The following is an 8438-nucleotide window of genomic DNA, read 5'->3' on the forward strand; positions in this document are numbered from 1 at the left end:
GTTAAATAAATTAAAGCAAATTGATTTACAAAAGCTAGAACAATTTGGTAAATTAAATATAGAAAATTTGTGTATTGAATTTAGAATATGAATTATAAAAAATTTTATTCGCACATAGATACTTTAAAAAGGTTGAAAATGAACCTCGTAATTAAAGAAATGAAAGTAAATTATTTTACGAAAACTAGGACGATTCAATAAATTAAATATACAAACTTTCTGTATTAGATTTAGAATATAAATTTTTAAAAAAATTATTCACACGTAATTGATTGGTTGAAAATAAACGTCATATTTAAATAAATTAAAGCAAATTATTTTACGAAATTAGGACAATTTGGTAAATTAAATATATAAAATTTGTTTGGATTTATAATATAAATTAAAAAAATATATATATAAAAATTTCATAATACTATCTACGTAACCCTTCCCCTAAAGATTCAAATTTATCCAACCAGATTCAAATTTATCCAACCAATCCCTTATCTTTACAATGTGAAAAACAGTAAATTATAATCAAAGACCCTTCAGTTACGACTGCAGTTAATAAAATTAGTAATAACTAGTGAGACAGCAGAGTAGATTAACACATGAGACTTTGATAACCCAGTTCGACCAATATTGCCTACATCTGGGGAGCTGCGCACAGCTCAGATGAGTAATTTTATTAATAGTCACCATAAACACCAAAATAACTTATGTGTACTTATCAATACTATAACTATATGACATGTGTATTAACATCAGACTCCAGGCTCTCCCTGGAATAAAGAAGACTCCCGTCAACAGCGTCTGATGATCAGACTCCCCCTGAACGTATGCGTGAATCAACTATGAGTCAAACTAACCACAGATTCATTCTGTATATTACTCATCTGCAAAACTCAACTTTAGGTAGTCATGTTGCTCTAGAAGTCATAAGATTTAGCTACCTTTCATTACAGTCCCAGCCGCTTTAATGATAAATCGGAAGTTACTTCTGAGTATCAGCAACGAAACTTTTCTCTCTTTTTCTGCGCAAATCCATCCGGTCTTCAAAACCTCATATATATATATACATATATATCCAGATATGTATAAAACTTGTATCTTAACTAAGATCCCTAAATAATAGGAACTTATTATATTCTTAAAGATAATTTGAGATATTCCCAAAGTATAGGAGAATCAAATATTATTTGAATATCTTCACTTTTTAATAAATCATTTAATTAAGAGATATTCTTTTAGACAAAGAATACTTCATCAAACTCACCCTTTTGTCTAAAAGGAATTTCTTTTCTGGTTCAACACATGTAGCAGTACCACAAAGTCATCTGTTAAGACAAACAGATGATACCAAGTCATAACACTCAGCATCCAACCAATCATATGTTATAAACCGCAACCTTCAACCTTGAGTTCTTAGTGAAATGGAGGACATTTCATTTAGAAGACAAAAGATTTTGTCAAGCTACATCTAACACAAAATAAAGCCTAAAGTCATAAAAAAAAACATTTATGCCCAAAACCAACAAAAACAAAACATCCCACATCCCACAACATTACATCCACTCTCCCTTTGAACCGGAAAAGTAATGACATCAACCAGAAGATGGTTGCTGACGACTAGTAGATGGTGCCAAAGACTTCAAATGTCGAATGAGAGCATCAACCTCCAATCGAGTTAGTCAATGCTCGAGATTCAGCAGTCAAGGAATTAACAATGCGAGCAGCTAACTCACGATCCGCAAAGAAACCTTCAGCAGACTCATCCCAGTCAGTAGTGTCAAAAATACGTGGGCCACGAGTCGGATGCACATCATGGTCAATGTCAAGCACATGACTGCCTTGAAAGAGTCTGTAGCTAAGGGCAATTGTTTTAGGTTCAGGTCCAGGAGAATCAGTTGCAGTGAGCACAGCTCCATTTAAATGAAGTAGTAGACTGGAGAAAAACCGCGGAAGAGCAATTGGAACCTTAACCCCAAAAGAGCCAACATGCCTCACCAGCTGATTGTAAATGAATGCACCCGTATCTACTTTATCGTCATTGCAAATTTGATACAAAAATGTACCTAAAGCAGCAGATATGCTGGAGGCATGAGAGGAAGGGAACCAATTAGCAATGCCAATCTTGTGCAGGACGACATATTTGATGCTAAGAGCAGCTGCAGGAATCCCATTTACAGGCCATGTGGACAAGGTCCCACCAGATAAGACAGTAGCTAGAACCTCAGTAGGAGGACACGATGGAGAGCATTCAATATCAACAGTACTCCCAAGAAAACCATTAATCACAACAGGAGATATCACAATTTTGAACCCTCTAATATGAACCGTCTGATAATCAGGGCTACTTGGATTATTAAACTCATCAGGTAGATTGACAAAAAATTCTCTAATTAGCTGGGAATAAAACGGACCAACATTCGAGATAGTTTTTTCCAAACCAGCCCTATGGATAAGATCCATGATGCTCTTGCAGGATTGGTGTTTGTCAGAAATATTTACCTCATCAGCAATTCTCCGCTGCACCACGAACTTTCAGTGTTGAACATTTTCCTCGTGGTGAAAAGAAATTCCATCAAGGGAACAGATGGAATATTCGCAGGAATTTTCTTTCTGCCTGTTTTGGTAGTGATATTTCTCCTAACTTGTTGAGTTTTTCTCTTTGGAGGTTGAGAAACTTTAGGAGATTTTGGCCTTCCTTCAGTTGATGGAGCAGTGGGGTAAAACATTCAACGACACAATTTTCGCGTCATTGAAGCCACTGTCAAGAAAGGCTATTTAACGATACTTTGAAAAACGTGTCATTAAATATGCTTAGATAACACCAAAATTGTGTTATTAATACATTTACCTTGATGCAATAAATATGTCACTGTTATCTATAACTCGACACCAATATATTGTCATCAATACCCTTAGATTGACGGAAATCATGTGTCACCGTTATCTATACCTTGACACTAATATATTGTCATTAATACTCTTAGATTGACGTTTTAAACGTGTCGCCGTTATCTATTACTCGACACGAATTTATTGTCATTAATAACCTTATATTGACGCTTTAAATATGTCACCCTTATCTATACCTTGACACAAATATATTGTCATTAATACATTTACATTGACACTTTAAATGTGTCATCATAATGTGTCACTCAACACAAATATATTGTCATTAATACTATTACATTGACAATTTAAATGTGTCACCGTTATCTGTCACTCGACACCAATATATTGTTATTAATACTCTTATAACGACATTTTAAGTGTGTCACCTTTCAATATAACTCGACACTAATATATTGTCGTTGTAAATATTTCGTTACACAAAATTGTTGTCAAGAAATGTGCTTTAACGACACTGTTTCTGTTTAATAAAGGTTTATATGTCGACACATGTTTGGTGTCGTTATTTTTCATTTTCGCAACACATACTTTTCTGTCATATATTTCTTCTTTCAAAAGAATATAATACTAAATTTCAGCATTACCCACATATGTTTGGAAAGATATTTATCAATAAAAAATATAACTTACATTATCGGTAAAGATTTTACAATAATCCAAAAGATAAATTTACTGTAATATTACATGTATGTGTGACCTAATTTAATCAAACTTACACATAAATTAAATGAGAACTTGATCGATACCATGGTCCATGGATTCTTCAACTATCTGCAAATTTGAAGAAAATGAACCTTAGCCAACATTCATTACGGAAAATGCATAAGCATAAACATTAAGTATATGCCAAACAAAAATCACCTTCTTAATAAGCAGACCAATAAACTTTTCAAAATAAGCCTCCAAAGTTCATACAGCCAAGGTTTTTAATAAAAAGACCCATAAGGAATGCAAAAGATTAAAAAAAAACACCGAGTACATACGCATAGACATAAACATAGTATATAAATGTTGCAAATGTAAGTTTCGATTCAATCTTTACAGATCAAGCAATGTTCTAGTTTGCATCAAATTGAAACTTAGCATAAACTTACCCTTAGCTCCCCGCCTCTAAAGTAAATACAAAACAACATGATTCCTATAACATATGTCTAAGCGGATTGGACAAAATAGCTTTTCAATGACTACCATAACTGCATAATAGTTAACACAACAAAGTATCAAGTTCCTAAGTACGTGTCAACATGATTCCTAAAACATATGTATAAGCGGATCGCACAAAATAGATTTTCAATGGCTACCACTGCAGGATAGTCAAAGCAACATTCCTAAATACATGTTAACATGATTCCTAAAATAATATAGTTAAGTTACGTTACAAAACATAAAGCACGCTTACCTTTTTCTTTTACTAAATCTCCACCCCCATATCTTCATTACCCTCCACAGAGGCTTCTTCTTTCTTACAAGTTCGGAAGCCCTATTAATGAATAACAAACTACGTAAGTTATACAATTATTGTTTCATATGCAATATATTAACTCATTATTTGATTCCTAACGGAGTTCATGATAAATTAAGTTAACATCATTCTTGAAGAAGAAGAGGACGAGGAGGAAGAAGAAGAAGAAGAAGAAGACTTGTATCTTCAAAAGAGCTTCAATCTTCGAAGGTTTTCTTGAAGTTGGAGACTTGGAAGAAAGCTTGTATCTTCAAAAGAGCTTCAATCTTTGAAGGTTTTCTTGAAGTTGGAGATTTGGAAGAAAGCTTGGATCTTCAAAGGAGCTTCAATCTTCGAAGATGTTGAAATTGGAGTCTTGGAAGAAAGCTTGTATCTTCAAGAGCTTCAATCTTCGAGGGTGGTCGACTTCCGGAGTTGAGGAGGCTTCTATCTCTTGGAAGAATTCTCTCTAGACCTTCTGGAGTCAAAAATTTCCAACCCCCACAAATAAAGAGAACTTCTCTATTTATAGAGTTCCTTGGTGGACTTTTATGGACTTGAGCCTATTCTGGTCCATGGACCATACCCATGGGCTCAATCACATGGATTTGGGTCATATTTTATTTTAGGCTAAATTAAGCTTATTTTTGGGCTCAATTGAATTTTAGCCTAACTAAATATTTAATTGAACCAAAATAAACTCAATTGTCATAATCAAGACACGTGACATCATTAGAATTGTCTAATTTGTGTTTAAATTTAATTTGGGATGCCAATTTTTAGTTAATCCAAAATATAATTATTTTAGTAAATGATGTGGCAATTTGTGATTGGTTCCAAAATTTCTTATTCAACAACAACAACAACAACAATAACAACAATAAGAAGAAGAAGAATAAGAATAATAGAATAAGAATATGAATAATAAGAATAATAATAAGAATAAGAATAAGAATAAGAATAATAAGAACAATAAAAAGAATAAGAATAATAAGAATACTAATAATAAAATAATATATTGGAAATAATAGAAATAATACGAGTTTGTGAAATAGATATCAAACCTAACAAACTATTCTGTCTTTTACAAGTCTAATCAATTAATAAATAGTAAACCAAAAAATTAACAATAACAACAATAATAATAAGAAGAAGAATAAGAATAATAAGAATAAGAATATGAATAATAATAATAATAATAATAATAAGAATAATAAGAACAATAAAAAGAATAAGAATAATAAGAATACTAATAATAAAATAATATATTGGAAATAATAGAAATAATACGAGTTTGTGAAATAGATATCAAACCTAACAAACTATTCTGTCTTTTACAAGTCTAATCAATTAATAAATAGTAAACCAAAAAATTAACAATAACAACAATAATAATAAGAAGAAGAATAAGAATAATAAGAATAAGAATATGAATAATAAGAATAATAATAATAATAATAAGAATAAGAATAATAAGAACAATAAAAAGAATAAGAATAATAAGAATACTAATAATAAAATAATATATTGGAAATAATAGAAATAATACGAGTTTGTGAAATAGATATCAAACCTAACAAACTATTCTGTCTTTTACAAGTCTAATCAATTAATAAATAGTAAACCAAAAAATTAACAATAGCCAAATTAAATCAATTGGCTTAAACATAATAAATTTAAAGAATATAGAATAAAATGGCCTAAATCTAACAATATCAATTGGCCTAAATCTACTAAGTTTGAAGCAACCATAAATTCAATTTATCTAAACCTAACAAAATTAAAAGCTCAAATGATCTAAATCTAACAAATTCAAGCTCAATGAAATTCAATTGACCTAAATTTGAACTAACAATAAAAGAAAAAAATAAAAGCTTAGTAAACCCAATTGGCCTAAGTCTAACAGGCCTAACCTTAACAAAATTAAAGTCACCTTAAAATTAATTAAGGAAAGGGAAAAGGAGAAAATTAAAAACAAAAGTTCCAATTTGAATAGTTTTACTTAGTTTTTTTCGACCCTTCCAATTGATCTCAAATATACCCTCCAAAAAAATCCTCCTTTCTTTTTATAGTTAAGGTGGAGTGAGAGAGGAAATTGGGTTAGTTGAGGTAAAATAGGGAAGATACTGATATTAATTTTTTTTGTTTTTGTTTTTAAAAAGAAAAAGTTAAATTTAAATTCAAATCCAACTTTCAAAATAAAATAAAAATAAAGTAAAATAAAGTAAATAAATAAAATAAAATAATAAATAAACGAAAAAATGTTGTATCTACAACTTCTTAGAAGATTACCCCTCTATTGGATCAAAAAATATTTCTAGTAGACAAAGATAATCAATTGAATTTTGCACTTTAATTTTCTAAACAAAATGTATCTTGCATACTAATTAAACAATCAAGAGCAAATTAAAAGATTGTTTCATAGAAATCACATGGAATTGAATTCGTTCTTGAACAAAAATTAAAGAATCAACATGCTACATTAGAAGAAAAATTGAAGAAACTCTCAAATAAATTGAATACCATGATCCTCTTACCTCTTAGACGATTACCGTTCTATTGGAATAAAAGATTGATGGAATATTTTTTAGAGAAAAAATGACAATGAGATGGAAGAGTTCTGAAAAAATGATATTTAAAGAGAATTTGGGTGAAAATTGGAGTTGGATTTATGAATGGATCAAATATAACTGAAAATTGATTAAAATTTATGGAAAAATGAGTTATATATAGAAAAGAAATGAAAATAACCGCTTCATGGGTTTCGAACTCATAACTTCAGGGCCACCCGTGCGCTCAATTTGACGGAAAGAGAGGATTTTCGGAAAGTTGTTATATATTTACAAGATTGCCATTGAAAATATGTGAGAAAAAATGATTTGCAGGCTATGAGATTCGAACAAGGATATCAAAGGCGTCCGCGTGAGGAGAAGACGACAAGTGGCATGCGTAGATTGGCTGAAGAGTGAAGAAGGTGCACGCGTGAAGTCTTTCGAAAATGGAAAATGAAGAATACGCTCGGTCGGGATTCGAAATCACGACCTTGACGTGTATACGCGCGTGGAAGTATTGAATCTTTTTGGTTATTTTTCGATTGGTCTCTGATCTTCGATTTACCCGTTTTTGTTTGTTCGAACTTTGTTTTAAGTGTTTTTCATTGCATTGGGTCCGTAATAGAGTCTAGATTCTAATTCTGTATAAAATTATAAAAATAATGAATATATGCATGATATAGGTAGAGAGAAAATGTTGAGAGAAAATATGCTATTGTCATATAATTTTAATTGCGTGAGAAAGGGAATTAACAAATTTTGAAATTTGAGTTTTTTTTATTTCGAAATTTTTTAAATGACACAAAAAATTTGTTGATAATTAACGACGCTTTAAATGTGTCAAGAAAAATTAAACTGTGTCAATAGAATTGTGTTAATAAATAATTTTCAACGACACAATTGTACCTCACCCCATATTTTTTATTTTCAACGACACAATACCTTGATTAGTAGGGTCATTATAATCTATCTTTCTAGTAGCTGGAGGAGAAGAGAAATTGGAGCGGCCAAGATTCTTCGACGGCAGCCTCTTAGATTGGTGGGTTCGACGACAGTTCCTTAGACAATATTTGCTTGTTCGACGGTGTGAGATTAGTGGGTTTGACGACAGTCTCTTAGATTTGGAGATGAGTTACATTGTTTCCCGTTTTTTGGTAGGGAGAGAGAGAAAAAGGTTGAGCAAATTGTAAAACTCTTTTTTAATGTCGCGCGAAGAGGGAATTGAAAACTTTTGAATTTTTGGTTCTTTTATTTCAAAATTTATTTAATGACACAAAGAATTTATCGTTAATCAATGACACTTTAATGTGTTAAGAAAAATTAAATTGTGACAATAGAATTGTATCAAGGAATAGTGTGTCACTTCTATTTTTAATGACACATTTTACTCCTACCTTACCCCTTTTTTATTTTTAACGACACAATGTTTTGATTTGTAGTGTCGTTAAAACCCAAATTTGTACTAGTGGTAGGAGGAGGAATATCTTCAGAAGGTATGTCATCCTGGGCAAAAGAAGCAAATTGGTCTTCATTTCGAGAAA

Source organism: Cucumis melo, chromosome 6, assembly GCF_025177605.1.
Source record: "Cucumis melo cultivar AY chromosome 6, USDA_Cmelo_AY_1.0, whole genome shotgun sequence".
NCBI classification, from domain to species: Eukaryota; Viridiplantae; Streptophyta; class Magnoliopsida; order Cucurbitales; family Cucurbitaceae; genus Cucumis; species Cucumis melo.